Below are 26233 nucleotides of genomic sequence, written 5' to 3'. Positions count from 1 at the left end.
TGTGGGTCCAACTTTATTATTATTTATATAATTTTCTGAAATTGATTTAAAATGAATTAAACTTGGGAAATTCATAATTAATTCATTTTAAATCAGAAAAATATGAAATTATATATCAAAATGATCAGAAAAACATTTCCTAATTGTTTATCAATGTTTCATACATGCTTGAACCAATTAAATGTGGAGCCTTAGTAGAAACCCTAAATCGACCCCTCTCATGTGCCGGAGTCGATGCCGAACCCCTCTTTTTCAGTCGATGCACCTAGGGTTAACCGAACCCCTTTAATATGACATGTCATCATATTGTATGTGCATTGCATTGTACCTTGTCTTGATTATGCTCTTTATTTCCGGTGTTTGGTTCTTCATCGATAGGGACCGAACGCGAACCTGAGATCAACGCCACCGAAGAGCAGCACCAGAACAACGAGGGACAAGGCAAGCCCTAACCTGGTTCATATATGGTTTCAAAATGCTTTTACTTCTGGTTCTTACATATTGCATTCGCTTCAAATATGTTTTATCGGCAGTTGTAGATATCCTATGTGTGCATAATTCCATCCTTGTAGCCCAGAGTTACTGATCCACCGCTCCCAGCAAAACTAGGTCTGAGCTTGTTCGCATCGCTAGAGCCGTATATGTGTTATGCTTAGCCATGCTTAGCTGTTGAAGTCTGATCCATCCGGTTGATGAATCACAGCTACGAATGAACCTAGTTTGACAGGATGACGTGGTAAGATCAGTGATGATGTTAATAAACATGCTAAAGGCTTGGATGGGCCGCCACATGGGGATGTGGTGATTTGACTCGTTCTCGCCGATACTAGGACCTGAGTTCTTGCCTCTGGAACCAAGACTGAGCGTACAGCCACACGGGGCCCATGGGAACCCCTTGGCCCGAACTTACCTAGCTTACCCATGAGTCAATTAGTTTGCGAGTTCCATTTGCCATACGCATGGGGGAAAGGTGGAAAAGGTTTTCAAAGTGCATCATACAGGGCGTGGCCGGGGTGAAGGATGCTGGAGGCATTGAACTGGATCCCATGCGCACAATGACCGGGACCGCCTCGGAGAATGGCTACCTACGATGACGGAGCTCCCCAGTTAGTTTGACTCATGGAATAGGCGAAGTAAGGGAAAGGTTTTGGTCGACCACCCTCTGCCGGCACACCAAGGAAGTGTGCTAACGTTCTGGCATTAAGAGTCGGTCGGCGCGTGTGGGTAAAGTTGTACACCCCTGCAGGGTAAATCTTTTCGAAAAGCCGTGTCCACGGTTAAGGACGACTTGGGAAAGGACGTGATGATCATAGACAACTTGAACCTAATCGTAAAACTTGCTGTCAATGTGTGATAAGGATCCCTTCTCAGGGTGTCGAGGGGTGATCCTAGGTAACAGGTTCAGGTAATGATGAAGATTCGGTGGATTCAACATGATGATCTTAGAGCTAGAGTTGATATCGCTCTCTTATCCCTTTTGAAAATGGTCTGAATAGACGAGCTTCTGCTCCCTCCTGTTTACAAAGGAAAACTGGCTTTCCGCAAAATAAGCTCCACATAAAGCCTCGCATACCCGCTTTGCTAATAGGTTGTACTAAGTCTTGCTGAGTCCCTGTACTCAGCTTTGCATGCTTTGTTTCAGAGGAAGTCCTTCCAACTGATGGCGGCTTCTACCTTGACGTCGACGAGTAGTTCAGAGTTCCTCAGGCGGCAGCCTGAGACTTATGGGCTGGGACGTCGCCTTATGTTATGGCCTCTTAGGCCCTTTGCAGTCTTGTTATCTAGATAACATAATTTGCTTTCCGTTGCTTGTTGAATTGTGGTCAGTGACCTCTGCGTGTAATAAATTTGGATCTTAACTCTGCTAAGAGTTGTAATATATTTGCTTTCAGTCGTAGAGTCACTGTTGTGTTACCGATTCTCACCCTGTAGGCCCTAGAGATCTAGGTTAGGCTTATGCCAGATGTGATATCTGGGTTTGTCTATCCCTGACCTCCGGGGTCGCCACATTCAACCTTTTCATCTATAAAGTTTAGAGAAAAAGCTTATGTGGGTAAGGAGCAAAAGTTTATGTATGTCTCTAAAATGCCTGAACCAAAGAAATATTATTATAGGCCTAAAATTGACAAAGCCCTTAGTACCACTACAGATGGGGGAGCTTATGATATCGATGCTTCATCTCTTGATAATACTTGATACACACTTTCTGCGCCTAGCTGAAAGGCGTTAAAGAAAAGTGCTTATGGGAGACAACCCATATTTTTACTACAGTACTTGGTTTTTATTTTGATTCTTGGAAGTTGTTTACTACTGTAGCAACCTCTCCTTATCTTAGTTTTGTGTTTTGTTGTGCCAAGTAAAGTCTTTCATAGTAAAGTTCATACTAGATTTGGATTACTGCGCAGTTTCAGATTTCTTTGCTGTCACGAATTCCGACCTGCCTCGTAGGTAGCTCAGAAAAATATGCCAATTTACGTGCGTGATCCTCAGATATGTACGCAACTTTCATTCAATTTGGGCATTTTCATTTGAGCAAGTCTGGTGCCATTTTAAAATTCGTCTTTACGAACTGTTCTGTTTTGACAGATTCTGCCTTTTATTTCGCATTGCCTCTTTTGCTATGTTGGATGAATTTCTTTGATCCATTAATGTCCAGTAGCTTTATGCAATGTACAGAAGTGTTAAGAATGATTGTGTCACCTCTGAACATGTTAATTTTTATTGTGCACTAACCCTCTAATGAGTTGTTTCGAGTTTGGTGTGGAGGAAGTTTTCAAGGATCAAGAGAGGAGTATGATGCAATATGATCAAGGAGAGTGAAAGCTCTAAGCTTGGGGATACCCCGGTGGTTCACCCCTGCATATTCTAAGAAGACTCAAGCGTCTAAGCTTGGGGATGCCCAAGGCATCCCCTTCTTCATCGACAACATTATCAGGTTCCTCCCCTGAAACTATATTTTTATTCCGTCACATCTTATGTGCTTTGCTTGGAGCGTCGGTTTGTTTTTGTTTTTGCTTTTGTTTGAATAAATGTATCCTAGCATTCACTGTATGGGAGAGAGACACGCTCCGCTGTTGCATATGGACAAGTATGTCCTTAGTTTCTACTCATAGTATTCATGGCGAAGTTTCTTCTTCGTTAAATTGTTATATGGTTGGAATTGGAAAATGATACATGTAGTAATTGCTATAATGTCTTGGATAATGTGATACTTGGCAATTGTTGTGCTCATGTTTAAGCTCTTGCATCATATGCTTTGCACCCATTAATGAAGAAATACATAGAGCATGCTAAAATTTGGTTTGCATATTTGGTCTCTCTAAAGTCTAGATAATTTCTAGTATTGAGTTTGAACAACAAGGAAGACCGTGTAGATTCTTATAATGTTTACAATATGTCTTTTATGTGAGTTTTGCTGCACCGGTTCATCCTTGTGTTTGTTTCAAATAACCTTGCTATCCTAAACCTTGTATCGAGAGGGAATACTTCTCATCCATCCAAAATCCTTGAGCCAACCACTATGCCATTTGTGTCCACCATACCTACCTACTACATGGTATTTCTCCGCCATTCCAAAGTAAATTGCTTGAGTGCTACCTTTAAAATTCCATCATTCACCTTTGCAATATATAGCTCATGGGACAAATAGCTTAAAAACTATTGTGGTATTGAATATGTACTTATGCACTTTATCTCTTATTAAGTTGCTTGTTGTGCGATAACCATGTTTCTAGGGACGCCATCAACTATTCTTTGTTGAATATCATGTGAGTTGCTATGCATGTTCGTCTTGTTTGAAGTAAGGGAGATCTACCACCTTATGGTTAAGCATGCATATTGTTAGAGAAGAACATTGGGCCGCTAACTAAAGCCATGATTCATGGTGGAAGTTTCAGTTTTGGACATATATCCTCAATCTCATATGAGAATAATAATTGTTGCCACATGCTTACGCATTAAAGAGGAGTCCATTATGTGTTGTCCATGTTGTCCCGGTATGGATGTCTAAGTTGAGAATAATCAAAAGCGAGAAATCCAAAATGCGAGCTTTCTCCTTAGACCTTTGTACAGGCGGCATGGAGGTACCCCATTGTGACACTTGGTTAAAACATGTGTATTGCGATGATCCGGTAGTCCAAGCTAATTAGGACAAGGTGCGGGCACTATTAGTATACTATGCATGAGGCTTGCAACTTGTAAGATATAATTTACATAACTCATATGCTTTATTACTACCGTTGACAAAATTGTTTCATGTTTTCAAAATAAAAGCTCTAGCACAAATATAGCAATCGATGCTTTCCTCTTTGAAGGACCATTCTTTTTACTTTTATGTTGAGTCAGTTCACCTATCTCTCTCCACCTCAAGAAGCAAACACTTGTGTGAACTGTGCATTGATTCCTACATACTTGCATATTGCACTTATTATATTACTCTATGTTGACAATTATCCATGAGATATACATGTTATAAGTTGAAAGCAACCGCTGAAACTTAATCATCCTTTGTGTTGCTTCAATACCTTTACTTTGATTTATTGCTTTATGAGTTAACTCTTATGCAAGACTTATTGATGCTTGTCTTGAAGTACTATTCATGAAAAGTCTTTGCTTTATGATTCACTTGTTTACTCATGTCATTACCATTGTTTTGATCGCTGCATTCATTACATATGTTTACAAATAGTATGATCAAGGTTATGATGGCATGTCACTCCAGAAATTATCTTTGTTATCGTTTTACCTGCTCGGGACGAGCAGAACTAAGCTTGGGGATGCTGATACGTCTCCGACGTATCGATAATTTCTTGTGTTCCATGCCACATTATTGATGATATCTACATGTTTTATGCACACTTTATGTCATATTCGTGCATTTTCTGGAACTAACCTATTAACAAGATGCCGAAGAGCCGATTCTTTGTTTCTGCTGTTTTTGGTTTCAGAAATCCTAGTAACGAAATATTCTCGGAATTGGACGAAATCAACGCCCAGGGTCCTATTTTGCCACGAAGCTTCCAGAAGACCGAAGAGGAGACGAAGTGGGGCCACGAGGTGGCCACACCCTAGGGCGGCGCGGCCCAGGCCCTGGCCGCGCCGACCTGTGGTGTGGGGCCCTCGTGCCGCCTCTTTACCTGCCCTTTCGCCTACAAATAGCCTCCGTAGCGAAACCCCCAGTACCGAGAGCCACGATACGGAAAACCTTACTGAGACGCCGCCGCCGCCAATCCCATCTCGGGGGATTCTGGAGATCTCCTCCGGCACCCTGCCGGAGAGGGGATTCATCTCCCGGAGGACTCTTCACCGCCATGGTCGCCTCCGGAGTGATGAGTGAGTAGTTCACCCCTGGACTATGGGTCCATAGCAGTAGCTAGATGGTTGTCTTCTCCTCATTGTGCTCCATTGTCGGATCTTGTGAGATGCCTAACATGATCAAGATCATCTATCTGTAATTCTATATGTTGTGTTTGTCGGGATCCGATGGATAGAGAATACTATGTTATGTTAATTATCAAGTTATTACCTATGTGTTGTTTATGATCTTGCATGCTCTCCGTTATTAGTAGAGGCTCTGGCCAAGTTGATGCTAGTAACTCCAAGAGGGAGTATTTATGCTCGATAGTGGGTTCATGTCTCCGTGAATCTGGAGGGGTGACAAGAACCTCTAAGGTTATGGATGTGCTGTTGCCACTAGGGATAAAACATTGGTTCTATGTTCAAGGATGTAGTCACTGATTACATTACACGCAATACTTAATGCAATTGTCTGTTGTTAGCAACTTAATACTAGAGGGGGTTCGGATGATAACCTGAAGGTGGACTTTTTAGGCATAGATGCATGCTGGATAGCGGTCTATGTACTTTGTCGTAATGCCCAATTAAATCTCACAGTACTTATCATGACATGTATGTGCATTGTTATGCTCTCTCTATTTGTCAATTGCCCGACTGTAATTTGTTCACCCAACATGCTTTTATCTTATGGGAGAGACACCTCTAGTGAACTGTGGACCCCGGTCCTATTCTTTACATCGCATACAATCTACTGCAATACTTGTTTTACTGTTTTCTGCAAACAATCATCTTCCACACAATACGGTTAATCCTTTGTTACAGCAAGCCGGTGAGATTGACAACCTCACTGTTTCGTTGGGGCAAAGTACTTTGGTTGTGTTGTGCAGGTTCCACGTTGGTGCCGGAATCCCTGGTGTTGCGCCGCACTACATCCCGCCGCCATCAACCTTCAACGTGCTTCTTGGCTCCTCCTGGTTCGATAAACCTTGGTTTCTTTCTGAGGGAAAACTTGCTGCTGTGCGCATCATACCTTCCTCTTGGGGTTCCCAACGAACGTGTGAGTTACACGCCATCAAGCACCAAGATGATAAGGTGTCTCTCCAGTAAGTGCAGCAACTAAGAAAGCAAGATGATAACTAGAAATATTGCTAGTGTTCTCCCTACCAAGAATGCTAGTGGCAAGATAGTAAGCGAAATATTTAATGGCAGGGAGTTGAATGTTTCTTATCTTGCCGCGCTGAATGGTGCGGCAGTCATCATTGGTGACTCCTCGATAGAGCTCCAGCAAAGCCTTGGGATTGTTCTCGATCTTCTTCGCTGTACCTACAGGGGCAATATCCAATGCAGTACAAAAATCTTTCAACTTCATAGTAATAGGATCATCATAAATCCTGAATGTAACTGATAGTTGGTAGTGTTTGTTGTTGAACTGAAAGCTCTCAACAAAGATTTTAGTAAGCATGTGGTATTGATCCCTCTCGTCCTCCATGTAGGCGGTTAAGCCCACATTACCAACGAGGACCAAGAAATCATCCAGCAACCCTGCATTACTCAAAAAGTTATAACATGGAAAAGACGAAGCGTCAGGGACTCCATTGTCCTCTTCGGCTTCGAAGCTCGGTGCAATGACATCCTCATTATAGGATCGTCTAATCCGAGTGGATGACCTTGAGGGCCTCCCCGTGCTTGTCGTCTCTCTTTCAAACATTTCTCCAAAGTTATAGTTATCCATCTTCCTTTTCTGAAATTTTTCAACAAACATTATAAAATTTGATTCGGAGACATATAATTGAGGGAAACTACTATAGGAACTTGGTAGAGTACTAAACATGCATCAAAACTAATTCTTACAACTTAGAACAAGCATGCAAGCTCACTAAACATGTTACCTACAGCAGCAAAATATTCAAGATATACTCAACCAAACAAAATTCTACTTGGATAATCGGAGGAGTCACATACCGGAGAGCAAATGTGCCAAATTTCAGACAGAAATCTAGGCTGAGCAAAGAGATCGAGAAATCTTGAGCTCTTGAGCAGAAACGCGAGTGAGAGACAGCTGGTGCGAGTTTTTTCGGGAGAGAGAGTGAGATGGGAGAAAGAGATGAAGTGGTGGGGCAAGGAGGGCCCCACACAACAGGGTGGCGCGCCCCCTTGCTGGCCGCGCCGGCTTGTGGGGTGCCACCCTAGGGTGCCCCACTGGTCATCCCCAGGTGTTCCCAGGTGCCTCTTCGAAAAATAAGACCAATGGTATAAGTTTTGTGAATTTTTGAAAACTTTGAAAAACGCACATTTCTGGGTATTAAATTTATTATTACTGGGCAGAAAAAGATTTGCAGACCTCTAAACAACTAAAGCATCTTGCAAAATAAGTAGTGCTACAGCAAGTAAAACAAGTGGAGGAAGAAAGAAATGTTGTTTAGCTCTTCTATGCATATAAAATGTACTTGTTAACAAGGTTGATCAAGTGTTGCCATCAAATAAATCTTACATGTCATAGGAAGAAATAAACCTCAAATCAATCATGTTACCTTATATTGTATTGATATGGATCCAATCACAAGAGTTTGATATTCTTCTTTTGGCTCATATATTGGACAATCAATAGTTCCCACTTTGATAGATCTCACATTAGAAATTGTATTAACTCCACATACTTTATCAATCCTCTTGGGAAAATGAACGGTATGCTCCTTATCATCGACATTGAAAGTGACTTTTCATTTATTGCAATCAATAACAGCCCCTGCGGTGTTAATAAAAGGTCTCCCAAGAATAATAGACATATTATCATCTTCAGGCATATCCAGCACAACAAAATCAGTTAATATTAAGCAATTTTGAGTAACTTGAACAGGAACATCCTCACATATACCAACAGGAATAGCAGTAGATTTATCAGCCATTTGCAAAGATATATCAGTTGGTATCAACTTATCTAAATAAAGTCTCTTATAAAGAGAAAAAGGCATAACACTAACACCCGCTCCCAAATCAGATAGAGCAGTTCTAACATAATTATTCTTAATAGAACAAGGAATAGTCGGTATACCTGGGTCGCCAAGCTTCTTTGGAACCTTGCCATTGAAAGAGTAGTTAGCAAGCATAGTGGAAATCTCCTCATTAGGAATTTTCCTTTTGTTAGAGACAATATCTTTCATATACTTTGAATAAGGAGGCAATTTAATAGCATCAGTCAAAGGGATTTGCAGGAATAAAGGTTTCATCCAATCACAAAATTTATTATAGTGTTCTTCTTCCTTTGATTTTAGTTTCTTAGCAGGAAAAGGCATTTGCTTTTGAACCCAAGGTTCTCTTTCATTACCATGTTTCTTAGCAATAAAATCTTCTTTGGTATACTTTTTATTTTTAGCGTGCTTTTCAGGTTCTTCTTCAACCTCTTCTTTATCAGAAGCATCATTCTTATCGTTATCTTTATCATGTTCATTACCACTTTCAGTTTCAGCATCAGAAATAGAAATACTATTAGGATCATTAACAGGCTCAGAGGATTCTACAACAGTTTTATGTTTCTTTTTCTTTTTCTTAGATGGAGCACTAGTTTCAGTTCGTTGAGAATCTTGTTCAACTCTTTTGGGATACCCTTCAGGATATAGAGGATCCTGGGTAGAAACACCGCCTCTAGTTGTTACTTCATAAGCATGTTTTTCTTTAGAACTATTTTCAACAGGTCATTTTGCACTTTAGTGAGTTGATCAATTTGAGTTTGAACCATATGAAAATGTTTAACAAGCATCTTAACATCATTGGAGGTTCTCTCCACAATACCATGCAATTCACTAATAGCTCGAGAATTTTCCATTAAATGATTCTCTACTCTCATATTAAAATTATTTTGCTTAACAATATAATTATCAAACTCATCTAAGCATTGAGCAGGAGGTTTTGAATACGGAATATCTTCCCTAGTAAAGCGTTGAAGAGAGTGTACCTCAATCATGGATGAAGGGGAAGTTATCTTACATAAATCTTCTATGGGAGGTACATTCTTCACATCTTCGGATTTAATACCTTTCTCCTAAAGAGACTTCTTGGCTTCCCTCATATCTTCATCATTTAATTTAATTAAACCCCTCTTCTTCAATATCGGTGTCGGGGTTGGTTCAGGTGTAGACCAATCATCATGATTTCGGCCTATTCAAGCCAATAATTCTTCAGCGTCGTCTGGAGTTCTTTTCCTGAAAACACAACCAGCACAACTATCCAGGTATGCCCTAGACTCAATGGTTAGTCCACTATAAAATATATCAAGTAAATCATGCTTTTCCAAATCATGTCCAGGCCGAGCTCTGATAAGAGAGCAAAATCTCGCCCAAGCTTCAGGTAATTTCTCTCCATCTTCCTGGTCAAAATTGTAAATTTTCTGCAAAGCAATATGTTGAGCACTAGCAGGAAAGTATTTCCGAAAGAAAACATCAAGCAAATCACTTGGACTATCAATAGAACCAGGAGGCAAACTATTATACCAAGTTTTAGCATCATCCTTTAATGAGAAAGGAAAAATTTTAGCAACAAAATAAGTACGCAACTTGACATCATCAGAAAACAAGCTACTCAGAGTAGACAGCTCAATCATGTGTTCAACAGCACTTTCTTTTTCAGTACCACAAAAAGTTGTTTTCTCAACAATAGATATATGAGATAAATCAAGAGAAAAATCATAATCCTTATCCTTAATGTTTATAGGAGATGTGGCAAATTTAGGATCAGGAGACAGTTTATATCTAACAGTATGTTGTGCAAGAAACTTTTTAATTTTACTTGCATCAGTAGTAGCATTGCATTTATCAATGAAATCATCATCAAGTTCCACATAATCCTCATCAGGATCATCACTAGAGTATTCAACAGACTCATGTGAATTAACAGGTGTAGCAGAATTTTCATTAGGAGTTTCAGTATTTTCAATTTGTCTAGACCTAGAAATTGTAGCATCTAGAAAAGATCCTAATGAACCGTCATTATCAAGTACAGAAGAAGCATCATCAAAATTATAAGAGGAACTTTCAGATCTAGCAGAAGTACCAGCATGTCAAGCTTGTGGTGGTGAAAAAAGTTTATCTATCACAGATGGTGAATCAAGAGCAGCAGAGGTGCTCAGAGTTGTACCTTTTCTTGTAGTGGATGGTAATATCGCGACTTTAGAATCGCGAGGTTTACCCATGATGGAGAATTTGCAGTGAACAATATCAATCCAAGTGAACTTCCAAATAAAGCTATGCTCCCCGGCAACAGCGCCAGAAAATTGTCTTGATGACCCACAAGTATAGGGGATCACAATAGTCTTCGCGGGAAGTAAAACCCAATTTATTGATTCGACACAAGGGGAGACAAAGAATACTTGAAAGCCTTAACATCGGAGTTGTCAATTCAGCTGCACCTGGAAACAGACTTGCTTGCAAGAGTTTATCAGTAGTAACAGTTTTATAGCAGTAGCAGTAGTGAGATAACAGCAGCAGAGTAACAAAGACAGCAGTAGTGATTTGATACGCGTTCAACACGCGTCCATTGGGAACCCCAAGAGGAAGGTGTGATGCGTACAACGGCAAGTTTCCCTCAGTAAGAAACCAAGGTTTAATCGAACCAGTAGGAGTCAAGAAGCACGTTGAAGGTTGATGGCGGCGGGATGTAGTGCGGCGCAACACCAGAGATTCCGGCGCCAACGTGGAACCTGCACAACACAACCAAAGTACTTTTCCCCAACGAAACAGTGAGGTTGTCAATCTCACCGGCTTGCTGTAACAAAGGATTAACCGTATTGTGTGGAAGATGATTGTTTGCAGAAAACAGTAGAACAAGTATTGCAGTAGATTGTATTTCAGTATAGAGAATTGGACCGGGGTCCACAGTTCACTAGAGGTGTCTCTCCCATAAGATAAACAGCATGTTGGGTGAACAAATTACAGTTGGGCAATTGACAAATAAAGAGGGCATGACCATGCACATACATATCATGATGAGTATAGTGAGATTTAATTGGGCATTACGACAAAGTACATAGACCGCCATCCAGCATGCATCTATGCCTAAAAAGTCCACCTTCAGGTTATCATCCGAACCCCCTCCAGTATTAAGTTGCAAAGCAACAGACAATTGCATTAAGTATGGTGCGTAATGTAATCAACAACTACATCCTTAGACATAGCATCAATGTTTTATCCCTAGTGGCAACAACACAACACAACCTTAGAACTTTCTCATCACCGTCCCGGTGTCAATGCAGGCATGAACCCACTATCGAGCATAAATACTCCCTCTTGGAGTTACAAGCATCTACTTGGCCAGAGCATCTACTAGTAACGGAGAGCATGCAAGATCATAAACAACACATAGATATAACTTTGATAATCAACATAACAAGTATTCTCTATTCATCGGATCCCAACAAACGCAACATATAGAATTACAGATAGATGATCTTGATCATGTTAGGCAGCTCACAAGATCCGACAATGATAGCACAATGGGGAGAAGACAACCATCTAGCTACTGCTATGGACCCATAGTCCAGGGGTAGACTACTCACACATCACACCGGAGGCGACCATGGCGGCGTAGAGTCCTCCGGGAGATGAATCCCCTCTCCGGCAGGGTGCCGGAGGCGATCTCCTGGATCCCCCGAGATGGGATCGGCGGCGGCGGCGTCTCTGGAAGGTTTTCCGTATCGTGGCTCTCGGTACTAGGGGTTTCGCGACGGAGGCTATTTGTAGGCGGAAGGGCAGGTCAAGAGGCGGCACGAGGGCCCCACACCACAGGGCCGCGCGACCAAGGGTTTGGTGGCCCTGTGCCCCCTCTCTGGCGGTTCTCGGGTGTTCTGGATGCTTCCGGGCAAAATAGGAACCTGGGCGTTGATTTCGTCCAATTTCGAAAATATTTCTTTACTAGGATTTCTGAAACCAAAAACAGCAGAAAACAGGAACTGGCACTTCGGCATCTTGTTAATAGGTTAGTTCCAGAAAATGCACGAATATGACATAAAGTGTGCATAAAACATGTAGATAACATCAATAATGTGGCATGGAACATAAGAAATTATCGATATGTCGGAGACGTATCAGCATCCCCAAGCTTAGTTCTGCTCGTCCCGAGCAGGTAAAACGATAACACAGATAATTTCTGGAGTGACATGCCATCATAACCTTGATCATACTATTTGTAAAGCATATGTAGTGAATGCAGCGATCAAAACAATGTATATGACATGAGTAAACAAGTGAATCATAAAGCAAAGACTTTTCATGAATAGCACTTCAAGACAAACATCAATTAAGTCTTGCATAAGAGTTTAACTCATAAAGCAATAATTCCAAGTAAAGGCATTGAAGCAACACAAAAGAAGATTAAGTTTCAGCGGTTGCTTTCAACTTATAACATGTATATCTCATTGATATTGTCAACATAGAGTAATATAATAAGTGCAATATGCAAATATGTAGGAATCAATGCACAGTTCACACAAGTGTTTGCTTCTTGAGGTGGAGAGAAATAGGTGAACTGACTCAACATTGAAAGTAAAAGAATGGTCCTCATAGAGGAAAAGCATCGATTGCTATATTTGTGCTAGAGCTTTGATTTTGAAAACATGAAACAATTTTGTCAACGGTAGTAATAAAGCATATATATCATGTAAATTATATCTTACAAGTTGCAAGCCTCATGCATAGTATGCTAATAGTGCCCGCACCTTGTCCTAATTAGCTTGGACTACCGGATCATCACAATGCACATGTTTTAACCAAGTGTCACAAAGGGGTACCTCTATGCCGCCTGTACAAAGGTCTAAGGAGAAAGCTCGCATTGGATTTCTCGCTATTGATTATTCTTCAACTTAGACATCCATACCGGGATAACATAGACAACAGATAATGGACTCCTCTTTTATGCATAAGCATGTAACAACAATTAATAATTTTCTCATTTGAGATTGAGGATATATGTCCAAAACTGAAACTTCCACCATGGATCATGGCTTTAGTTAGCGGCCCAATGTTCTTCTCTAACAATATGCATGCTTAACCATCAGGTGGTAGATCGCTCTTACTTCAGACAAGACGAACATGCATAGCAACTCACATGAAATTCAACAAAGAGTAGTTGATGGCGTCCCCAGTGAACATGGTTATCGCACAACAAGCAACTTAATAAGAGATAAAGTGCATAATTACATATTCAATACCACAATAGTTTTTAAGCTATTTGTCCCATGAGCTATATATTGCAAAGGTGAATGATGGAATTTTAAAGGTAGCACTCAAGCAATTTACTTTGGAATGGCGGAAAGTACCATGTAGTAGGTAGGTATGGTGGACACAAATGGCATAGTGGTTGGCTCAAGTATTTTGGATGCATGAGAAGTATTCCCTCTCGATACAAGGTTTAGGCTAGCAAGGCTTATTTGAAACAAACACAAGGATGAACCGGTGCAGCAAAACTCACATAAAAGACATATTGAAAACATTATAAGACTCTACACCATCTTCCTTGTTGTTCAAACTCAATACTAGAAATTATCTAGACCATAGAGAAACCAAATATGCAAACCAAATTTTAGCATGCTCTATGTATTTCTTCATTAATAGGTGCAAAGCATACGATGCAAGAGCTTAATCATGAGCACAACAATTGCCAAGTATCACATTACCCAAGACATTTATAGCAATTACTACATGTATCATTTTCCAATTCCAACCATATAACAATTTAACGAAGAAGAAACTTCGCCATGAATACTATGAGTAGAAACTAAGGACATACTTGTCCATATGCTACAGCGGAGCGTGTCTCTCTCCCATAAAGTGAATGCTAGGATCCATTTTATTCAAACAAAACAAAAAACAAAAACAAACCGACGCTCCAAGCAAAGCACATAAGATGTGATGGAATAAAAATATAGTTTCAGGGGAGGAACCTGATAATGTTGTCGATGAAGAAGGGGATGCCTTGGGCATCCCCAAGCTTAGACGCTTGAGTCTTCTTAGAATATGCAGGGGTGAACCACCGGGGCATCCCCAAGCTTAGAGCTTTCACTCTCCTTGATCATGTTGCATAATACTCCTCTCTTGATCCTTGAAAACTTCCTCCACACCAAACTCGAAACAACTCATTAGAGGGTTAGTGCACAATAAAAATTAACATATTCAGAGGTGACACAATCATTCTTAGCACTTCTGGACATTGCATAAAGCTACTGGACATTAATGGATCAAAGAAATTCATCCAACATAGCAAAAGAGGCAATGCGAAATAAAAGGCAGAATCTGTCAAAACAGAACAGTTCGTATTGACGAATTTTAAAATGGCACCAGACTTGCTCAAATGAAAATGCCCAATTGAATGAAAGTTGCGTACATATCTGAGGATCACACACGTAAATTGGCATAATTTTCTGAGTTATCTACAGGGGAAAACAGCCCAGATTCGTGACAGCAAAGAAATCTGTTTCTGCGCAGTAATCCAAATCTAGTATGAACTTTTCTATCAACGACTTTACTTGGCACAACAAAACACAAAACTAAGATAAGGAGAGGTTGCTACAGTAGTAAACAACTTCCAAGACACAAAATAAAAATAAAGTACTGTAGGTAAAAACATGGGTGGTCTCCCATAAGCGCTTTTCTTTAACGCCTTTCAGCTAGGAGCAGAAAGTGTGTATCAAGTATTATCAAAGAGTGGTGTATTCTCAGCGGGGTGTGGAGTTTTCTCAACCAGGCATAGTATATTAGATACATAAGTTTTAGCATCTCCCTTTTCATTATTCTTAGGCGTGCTACTCTCATCAAACAAATTTTCAGGAACAAGCCAAGCATAGTTATTTTCTAGTGCATCATTCATAGCTAAGAGTTTACATGGTATTGGGGTGCTTTGATCTCCCCACCATCATCAATATTATTAGTGTATCTTATTCTATCCATGTCCATCTTTTCAAGGAGACTAACAAAATTAGTATGAGAACCAAGCATATTAAATTTAGCAAAGACCTTTCTAGCTTCTCTTGCTAGACCACCAAATTCTCTAAGAAGGGTTTCTAAAACAAAATCTCTCTTTTCCCTTTCTTCCATATCGCCAAGTGTGAGAAACATGTGTTGGATCACAGGATTAAGATTAACAAATCTAGCTTCTAACGCGTGTACTAAAGAAGCAACAACAATTTCATAAGTGGGGGCAAGTTCTACCAAGTGTCTATCTTCAAAATCTTCAATGGTACTAACATGATTGAAAAATTCTTCTATATTATTTCTCCCAACTATAGACCCACGTCCTACCGGTATGTCTTTCGTGGTAAAATTAAAAGGAAACATGATGAATCAAGTAAAGTAAATGCAAGTAACTAATTTTTTTGTGTTTTTGATATAGCAAACAAGATAGCAAATAAAGTAAAACTAGCAACTAATTTTTTTGTATTTTGATTTAGTGCAGCAAACAAAGTAGTAAATAAAACTAAGCAAGACAAAAACAAAGTAAAGAGATTGGGAAGTGGAGACTCCCCTTGCAGCGTGTCTTGATCTCCCCAGCAACGGCGCCAGAAAAAGCTGCTTGATACGCGTTCAACACGCGTCCGTTGGGAACCCCAAGAGGAAGGTGTGATGCGTACAGCGGCAAGTTTCCCTCAGTAAGAAACCAAGGTTTAATCGAACCAGTAGGAGTCAAGAAGCACGTTGAAGGTTGATGGCGGCGGGATGTAGTGCGGCGCAACACCAGAGATTCCGGCGCCAACGTGGAACCTGCACAACACAACCAAAGTACTTTGCCCCAACGAAACAGTGAGGTTGTCAATCTCACCGGCTTGCTGTAACAAAGGATTAACCGTATTGTGTGGAAGATGATTGTTTGCAGAAAACAGTAGAACAAGTATTGCGATGATTGTATTTCAGTATAGAGAATTGGACCGGGGTCCACAGTTCACTAGAGGTGTCTCTCCCATAAGATAAACAGCATGTTGGGTGAACAAATTACAGTTGGGCAATTGACAAATAAAGAGGGCATGACCATGCACATACATATCATGATGAGTATAGTGAGATTTAATTGGGCATTACGACAAAGTACATAGACCGCCATCCAGCATGCATCTATGCCTAAAAAGTCCACCTTCAGGTTATCATCCGAACCCCCTCCAGTATTAAGTTGCAAAGCAACAGACAATTGCATTAAGTATGGTGCGTAATGTAATCAACAACTACATCCTTAGACATAGCATCAATGTTTTATCCCTAGTGGCAACAGACAACACAACCTTAGAACTTTCATCCTTGTCCTGTGTCAATGCAGGCATGAACCCACTATCGAGCATAAATACTCCCTCTTGGAGTTACAAGCATCTACTTGGCCAGAGCATCTACTAGTAACGGAGAGCATGCAAGATCATAAACAACACATAGATATAACTTTGATAATCAACATAACAAGTATTCTCTATTCATCGGATCCCAACAAACGCAACATATAGAATTACAGATAGATGATCTTGATCATGTTAGGCAGCTCACAAGATCCGACAATGATAGCACAATGGGGAGAAGACAACCATCTAGCTACTGCTATGGACCCATAGTCCAGGGGTAGACTACTCACACATCACACCGGAGGCGACCATGGCGGCGTAGAGTCCTCCGGGAGATGAATCCCCTCTCCGGCAGGGTGCCGGAGGCGATCTCCTGGATCCCCCGAGATGGGATCGGTGGCGGCGGCGTCTCTGGAAGGTTTTCTGTATCGTGGCTCTCGGTACTGGGGGTTTCGCGACGGAGGCTATTTGTAGGCGGAAGGGCAGGTCAAGAGGCGGCACGAGGGCCCCACACCACAGGGCCGCGCGGCCAAGGGTTTGGTGGCCCTGTGCCCCCTCTCTGGCGGTTCTCGGGTGTTCTGGATGCTTCCGGGCAAAATAGGAACCTGGGCGTTGATTTCGTCCGATTCCGAGAATATTTCTTTACTAGGATTTCTGAAACCAAAAACAGCAGAAAACAGGAACTGGCACTTCGGCATCTTGTTAATAGGTTAGTTCCAGAAAATGCACGAATATGACATAAAGTGTGCATAAAACATGTAGATAACATCAATAATGTGGCATGGAACATAAGAAATTATCGATACGTCGGAGACGTATCATGATTATAGTAAACATCAGGATTAAAATACTGTAGGCACAGGGATGGATGACTGGCGTTACATGGATGAGAGAAACTCATGTAACAATCAAGAGCCTTTGCAGATAGTAATAAAGCGGTATCCAAGTACTAATCAATCAATAGGAATGTGTTCCATATATAGTCGTACGTGCTCGCAATGAGAAACTTGCACAACATCTTTTGTCCTACCAGCCGGTGGCAGCCGGGCCTCTAGGGAATCTACTGGAAATTAAGGTACTCCTTTTAATAGAGCACCGGAGCAAAGCATTAACACTCCGTGAACACATGTGATCCTCATATCACCGCCTTCCCCTTCGGTTGTCCCAATTTCTGTCACTTTGGGGCCTCGGGTTCCGGACAACAATACGTGTATACAACTTGCAGGTAAGATCATTAAACAATGCATATCATCATGAAACAATAACATGTTCAGATCTGAGATCATGGCACTCGGGCCCTAGTGACAAGCATTAAGCATAACAAGTTGCAACAATATCATAAATGTACCAATTACGGACACTAGGCACTATGCCCTAACAATCTTATGCTATTACATGACCAATCTCATCCAATCCCTACCATCCCCTTCAGCCTACAGCGGGGGAATTACTCACACATGGATGGGGGAAACATGGCTGGTCGATGGAGAGGCGTCGGTGGTGATGATGGCGATGATCTCCTCCAATTCCCCATCCCGGCGGAGTGCCAAAACAGAGTTTCTGGTCCCGAGACGGAGTTTCGCGACGGTGGCGGCGTACTGGATGGTTTCTGGCGACTTCGACTTCTCGTCTCGCGTTTTCAGATCGAAACCCTTAAGTAGTCCAGAGGGGGGCGTCAGAGGCTGGCCGAGGCGGCCAAACGCTAGGGCGGCGCGCCCCCCTCCAGGCCACAACGGCCTAGTGTGTGGGGGGGCTGGGCCTCCCCCAGGCCTGCCCTTCTGGCTCCGTGATTCTTCTGGAAAAATAAGCCCTTCGACATAAATTCCGAGGATTTTCCTGAAAGTTGAATTTCTGCACAAAAACGAGACACCAGAGCAATTCTGCTGAAAACAGCGTTAGTCCGTGTTTGTTGTATCCAAAATACACAAATTAGAGGCAAAACAATAACAAAAGTGTTCGGGAAAGTAGATACGTTTTGGACGTATCAGAGCTCTTTGAGGAATTGATATGCAATAAATTGCTAGAGGGCATATTTGTGATAGGTGAATCATAAATATGATATATATATATATAACCTATCATACGCATCTTCTCAAATCACTCAAATGTTCAATAAGAAAATTTTCTTATAAAAGGATTTTTCAAGAATCGCAATATTTTCGAAATAAAGAATTGCACGCCAAGATGCAACCTACAAGAGGTCGGATGCTATAGGAGTATGCATGAATAAGATACTTGTTACCGAGATAGCAATGGCATGATGTAGTAGATAAGAGTTCATCGAACATCCTAGCTTGACTCCAATTTTCACATGGTGACAACACCTTCCTTATAGATGAGACAAGCCTCCATTGCATCTCGAATGTACCTAAAACATCATTCAAGTACATATTGGTCCCCAAACTTATTGGGTCCAACATGGTTAGACAAACCACAATATATAGGATACACTCCATATCAATATGTGCATATTTATAAATGAAGTTGGAATTTCATGCACATCTTAGCCATTTAGGATTTGATGGAGTATACCCTATATAATGGATCAAAGAAAGCAATCATGCTACACATATAAACAAATTACATATAAGCATGCACAAAGACTTTAAAGATCCAAGAAAGATACACTTTGGACAAAACACCAAATGAATTCAAAAAGGCATAAAGGTGTGACCAAACAAATTTGTTGTCCAAATTATATCAAAGAAGCAAATCACAAAAGATTTGTTCAACAAAGTTCAACAAATGAACTACGAAGAAACCTTTGAGCATAAAGGATGAAATAAAACAAACATGCACAAAGATTTATCTCATTCAAGCAAATAAAACATGTAAGAAGGAATGAGATATCAAACTCCCAAAAGAGCAAGGTTCGAACAAATAAACCAAACCCTCTACACTTTTCACAATGGCACAATGTACCGTAAGGAACAGGTTTGTCTTCCAAAACAAACACTTGATATGAATCAAGAGAATTTATCAAAGGGACAAAGAAGACACGTGGGAGCAACAAGGATTTCTTGGAAATAAAATAAGTAAATAAGAAGCAATCCAAGGTGAAGATGATCCATGAATTCAACCACATACAAGGTTATCAATTGTCAAAGACAATGAGTATATTGGAAATAATTTTCGGTGGTGAATTGACAATGATAGTAAGCATCAACTTCACAATAAAAGGCATAGGATAAGTATATAGAATTAAGCACTATGCACGGATGAAGATTCTTGATAGCTTCAACTAGTCAAACAATCACGCACGACAATGATTAGAATAACATGAAGCAAACGGTGTCCCAAATAAGATATAGAGATATGTATTTGAGGAAAAACCGTACCAAGAATTTCTTACTCAAACAAGAATCCTTAAGATGAGCCAATAGAAACTTTTCAATAGAAGTGGAGCTTGTTTGAGCAAACATGCCACCTAGGAACAAGATAATTAAGAGCATCAACTCTAAGTGGCATAACCTCATATGTTCACATTTTCTAGGCTTGTGATATGTACAAAACATATTACTCCCCCATAATGTGATAAAACATTTCTTCTAAACAAGAGGCAACTAAAATTCAACTAGAGATGATTAATGGACATTTAGAATTTGAATTTCTCATGAGTATGGCATACCACATAGTGACTAGATAATCTTGCAATATCAATACTAAGTGGTGGTACCCATGTACACACATTTTTAGAGAAAGAGAGATGCACAATGCATATCACTCCCCCAAAATGGAAGTGTTCCATTAATCACTCAAAGAGAACCAAATAAGATATCATCAAGATGCATTAGGCTCAAAACAATACACAAATATATGATGAGTCAAACAAACATACTTGAATACACAAGATAGGCAAGTAAGACTCAACACATACAAACACATATTTGATACAAAACCAAACATGCAAAGGGGCAAGTAACTTACAATAAATATGAAGAGTTGAAGTATAAGTTACCGCAAGGAGGAACATTGGATATAAGATATAGATAATGATCCATACGACTTGGCTTGGTCAAAATATAATATATGAAGATCCCTTAATTCTTCATGAATTAGCCAAGTCTCCAATGACCTCCACATGCACCTATTGATCAAGTTTGAGCTTGTTGGCCCCCAACCAAGTTGGGTCCTAAGAGGTTAGTCACAATAGGCTTGGCAACCCAAATGGTTCTTTTCTTGAAACCACTTTGAGTTCCAACAAACTTGGCAAACACATTGCCATCCTTATCCTTACTAAGAGAATAATCATCATCAACAATGATAGGGTTGGATAAGGTACCACTTAAACATGAAGAAGCAAAGTGCCCCTTCTCACGGCATAAGTAGCAAGTGTTCCCCTTTCTCTTCTTTATTGATTTCTTCTCTTGGGGAACAATATCTTGATTCTTCTTGGGAAGTGGCCTATCTTCAACTTGAGGTCGAGCATGAGCTTGACCTTGACCTTGTGGCCATTTCCCTTGTTGTTTCTCACTCAAGTGCTTCTTCTTCTTCAATGGGCATGATCTAACGTGATGCCCTTCAACCTTGCACTTGAAGCAAACCAACTTGGCCGGATCCTTGACTTTGTCTTGGCCCTTCTTCTTGTTGCTCTTGCTCTTGGACTTGTTCTTGTTATTGGAGTTGAATCCAAGTCCACTCTTGTCATTGGGGGATTATTGCACACTTAGCATCTTGTCAAGTGCGGTTTCCCTTCATGACGCTTTTCCAAGTCTTTCTTCAAAGAAAGGAATTGGGCCTCGAGCTCTTTAATTTCGTCTACATGGTTAGTAGAAATACAAGTACTAGAGGAAGTAGAAGCTTCATTGTTAGAGCAACGAGGCAAAGCAAGTAATCCAACACAAGGTGTGTCACTAGTTTGACTAGATGGATTACATGGACTAGCACATGGCAATATAGCATTTGTAGTAGAGATTGTGCTAGTGTCCACATGAGTCTCACAAGATGTTACCTTAGTGATATTAGCCTCATGAGCTAACTTTAGCCCATCATAGGAAATTAGAAGATCATCATGAGAGCCCGAGAGCTTTTTATGACTTTCTTCCAATTCCCTATAATTGCTAGTTAGCGACTCAAGTTGAGCCCTCAACTCAACATTCTCCTTTAAGATAGATGCTTCACAAGAAGTAGAGTTAGTAACACAAGCATCAACAATAGTTTTTTCATTTTCATGCATATAGGATTCAAATTTTTGTGTAAGCATAAAATTAGTATGCTTCTCATCTTTTAGCTCATGCTTGAGGAGAGTGAATCTCATTTTACCATTTTCAACATGGGACTCCAACTCCACTATGGTTTCCCTATATTTATTCAAGGTATCCATAGAGTCTTCGAGATTAGCATGAGCTTCTTTATTACCACGAAGAGAAGCATAAACCATTGCCATATCATGCACCAAGGTATTATATTCTTCATCATTATCATCATCATCATTCTCATCATTAGAGGATGTGTTAGGAGTCAAAGTAGGAGATACCTTTGATCCATTTGCCATAAGGCACATGTGCATACCGGAGGATGAAGATGAAGATATTCTTGAATCCTCATTTGAAATCATGTCTTGATCCATAGAGTGTTCGGTTTCCTCTACATTGTTAGTCAACAAGCAACTAGAGGAAATAGAAGCATTTTGATTATGGGAGCAAGACAAGGCAAGCATATCATCATGAGATCTATGTAAGCAATTTACACATGATATGCAAGGACTATCAACACAAGCATGTAGACTATTTTCAATGCTCGATGTGTTTATGTCCAAAGAGGAAACATTGCAATGAGATAGAGATGAAGAGTCGTCAATATTGAGCACAATATCAACATTGCAATTTCCCTCACCACTCACCATATCATTACCTTGTGTCTTGCAACACGTTGGTGAAGTGGAAGTAGATGATATATCCTCATGGCTGGAGGTGGAAGCAACTTGGAGCTATTCATGATGTGAAGGGGAAGAGAGCTCCTCGGAGACACCACCGACCAAATGAGAAATGGATCCACCAAACATTTCTTTAAGCTTGATCCACATCTCATGAGACAACTTTTCGCTTTATATATATCAAGAACCTACGAAAATCGAGTCTCAAGGAGAATAAAAGCTCATTAGATACTAGAGCTTCAAGATGTAAGTTTTTCTCATCCTCTAAAGATAGATTTTGAGGATCCATCGGATGAGAAAAACCTACATCTAGAAATTGCTCAATGTTTGGACACAAGGTCCGAAGATTGCAAAGCAAGCAATTTCGCCACAAAAGATAATTTGTGCCAACAAGGATAATTGTGTCATTGTGCACTAAATTACTAGCCGACATCTTTACTCTCAAGGCGGTGAAGCCTTAAACAAGGAGAGACCTTGCTCTGATACCAATTGAAAGATCGAGATGTCGCCTAGAGGGGGGGGGGGTGAATATGCAATTAAGAACTCTTACGGATTTGTCTTGTAAGAATGCAGAATTAAACTATCGTTTACTTTACAAGCACAAACCCTAGATATGCTAAGCTCAACTAAGTGTAACAATAACAACTAGAGCTAAGCAAGATAGGCACAAGATATATGTAGCACAAGTGATAGCAAGATATATGTACTTCAAGCACGATGGCTATCACAAGGAAAGAGAGCTCGGGTATAGAAATAACCGAGGCACGCTGAGACGAGGATGTATTCCCGTGTTCCCTTCCTTTGCAAGAAGGTACGTCACGTTTGGAGGAGTGGAGGTCTGATACGTCTCAAACGTATCTATAATTTCTTATGTTCCATGCTAGTTTTATGACAATACCTACATGTTTTGTTCACACTTTATATCGTTTTGATGCATTTTCTGGAACTAACCTATTAACGAGATGCCGAAGTGCCAGTTCCTGTTTTCTGCTGTTTTTGGTTTCAGAAATCCTAGTAAGGAAATATTCTCGGAATTGGACGAAATCAAGGCCCACGATCTTATATTTCCACGAAGCTTCCAGAACACCGGAGAAGCACCAGAGGGGAGGCCCAGGGCCTCCACACAACATGGCGGCGCGGACAGAGAGGGGGGCGCGCCCCCCTACTGTGTGGGTCCCCCGTGGCCCTTCCGACTCCGCCTCTTCGCCTATTTAAAGCTCCCTGACCTAAAACATCGATACGAATAAGCCACGGTACGAGAAACCTTCCAGAGCCACCGCCATCGCGAAGCCAAGATCTGGGGGACAGAAGTCTCTGTTCCGGCACGCCGCCGGGATGGGGAAGTGCCCCCGGAAGGCTTCTCCATCGACATCACCACCATCTTCATCACCGCTGCTGTCTCCCATGATGAGGAGGGAGTAGTTCTCCCTCGAGGCTAAGGGCTGTACCGGTAGCTATGTGGTTCATCTCTCTCTCCCATGTGATCTTTATGTGATCATGAGCTTTGTGATATAGTTGAATATCATCTATGTGCTACTCTAGTGATGTTATTATAGTAGTCTATTCCTCCTTCATGATGTAATGGTGACAGTGTGTGCATCATGTAGTACTTGGCGTAGGTTATGATTGTAATCTCTTGTAGATTATGGAGTTAACTATTACTATGATAGTATTGATGTGATCTATTCCCCCTTTTATAGTGTAATGGTGATAGTGTGTGCGCTATGTTAGTTCTCGGTCTAAATTGCAATGATCTATTATGCACTCTAAGGTTATTTAAATATGAACATCGAATGTTGTGGAGCTTGTTAACTCCGGCATTGAGGTGCTCTTGTAGCCCTACACAATGAATGGTGTTTGTCATCCAACAAGAGAGTGTAGAGAAAGTAGTATTTGTTTATTCGGTTATGTGATCAATGTTGAGAGTGTCCACTAGTGAAAGTATGATCCCTAGGCCTTGTTTCCAAGCACTGAAACTCCGTTTATTTACTATTCTGTTGCATGTTTACTCGCTGCCATCTTTATTTCAGATTGCTATTACCACTCATATTCATCCATATTACTTGTATTTCACTATCTCTTCGCCGAACTAGTGCACCTATACATCTGACAAGTGTATTAGGTGTGTTGGGGACACAAGAGACTTCTTGTATCGTGATTGCAGGGTTGCTTGAGAGGGATATCTTTGACCTCTTCCTCCCTTAGTTCGATAAACCTTGGGTGATCCACTTAAGGGAAACTTGCTGCTGTTCTACAAACCTCTGCTCTTGGAGGCCCAACACTGTCTACAAGAATAGAAGCACACGTAGACATCGAGCACTTTTCTGGCGCCGTTGCCGGGGAGGTAAGGTAAAAGGTATTCACATCCTCCGACTACTAAGCTATTTCCTAGCACTGTTGCCGGTGTGTGAGTGCTCGAAGCTATTTCCTTTAGATCCTGCAATTGCATCTTTTTGTTTCTTGTTTTACACTAGTAAGGCATAATGGAAAACAACTGTGAGCTTTTTATTCTATTTCCTGAGTTAAGACATGGATTGTGTGCTGCGAAAATTAAAAAACCTATGGAATCTTATTTGCATGCTAGTAGCAATGATATTAGTATGAACGCTTTGAACACCATTGTTGCTAATGATATGGAAAATTCTAAGCTTGGGGAAGCTGGTTTTGATGAGCATGATATTTTTAGTCCCCCAAGCATTGAGGAGAAAATTTTCTTTGATGATACTTTGCCTCCTATTTATGATGATTATAGTGATAGTGGTCTTTTGGTGCCACCTACTATGGAGAGTAAATTTTGTTATGATTATACTATGCCTCCTACACTTGATGAGAATAATAATGATAGCTACTTTGTTGAATTTGCTCCCACCACAACTAATAAAACTGATTATGCTTATGTGGAGAGTAATAATTTTATGCATATAGCTCATGATAAGAATGTTTCATGTGATAGTTATATTGTTGAATTTGTTCATGATGCTACTGAAAGTTATTATGAGAGAGGGAAACATGGTTATATGCATCTTAATAATATTAAGTTTCCCCTCTTTATGTTGAGAATTTTGAAGTTGCGCTTGTATTGCCTTCTTATGCTTGTCACTTTGTTCTTCATGAATTTATTTGTATACAAGATTCCTTTTCATAGGAAGTGGGTTAGGCTTAAATGTGTTTTGAATTTGCTTCTTGATGCTCTCGTTTGCTTCAACTCTTATTTCTTGCGCGAGCATCATTAAAATTGCTGAGCCCATCTTAATGGCTATAAAGAAAGAACTTCTTGGGAGATAACCCATGTGTTTATTTTGGTACTGTTTTGTTGTGTCTTGGAAGTTGTTACTACTGTAGCAACCTCTCCTTATCTTATTTTATTGCATTTTTGTGCCAAGTAAAGTCTTTGACAGCAAGGTTCATACTAGATTTGGATTATTGCGCAGAAACAGATTTCTGTCTGTCACGAATTTGGGCAGGGTTCTCTGTAGGCAACTCAGAAAAATCTGCCAATTTACGTGGCTGATCCTCAGATATGTACGCAACTTTCATTCAATTTGAGCATTTTCATCTGAGCAAGTCCAGCGCCTCTAAAAAATTCGTCTTTATGGACTGTTCTGTTTTGACAGATTCTGCCTTTTATTTCGCATTGCCTCTTTTGCTGTGTTGGATGGATTTCTTTGTTCCATTAACTTCCAGTAGCTTTGGGCAATGTCCAGAAGTGTTAAGAATGATTGTGTTACCTCTGAACATGTGAATTTTCGATTATGCACTAA

This window comes from Lolium perenne, chromosome 1 (genome assembly GCF_019359855.2).
Source record: "Lolium perenne isolate Kyuss_39 chromosome 1, Kyuss_2.0, whole genome shotgun sequence".
In the NCBI taxonomy this organism is placed as follows: Eukaryota; Viridiplantae; Streptophyta; class Magnoliopsida; order Poales; family Poaceae; genus Lolium; species Lolium perenne.
This window is presented reverse-complemented; position numbering follows the sequence as displayed.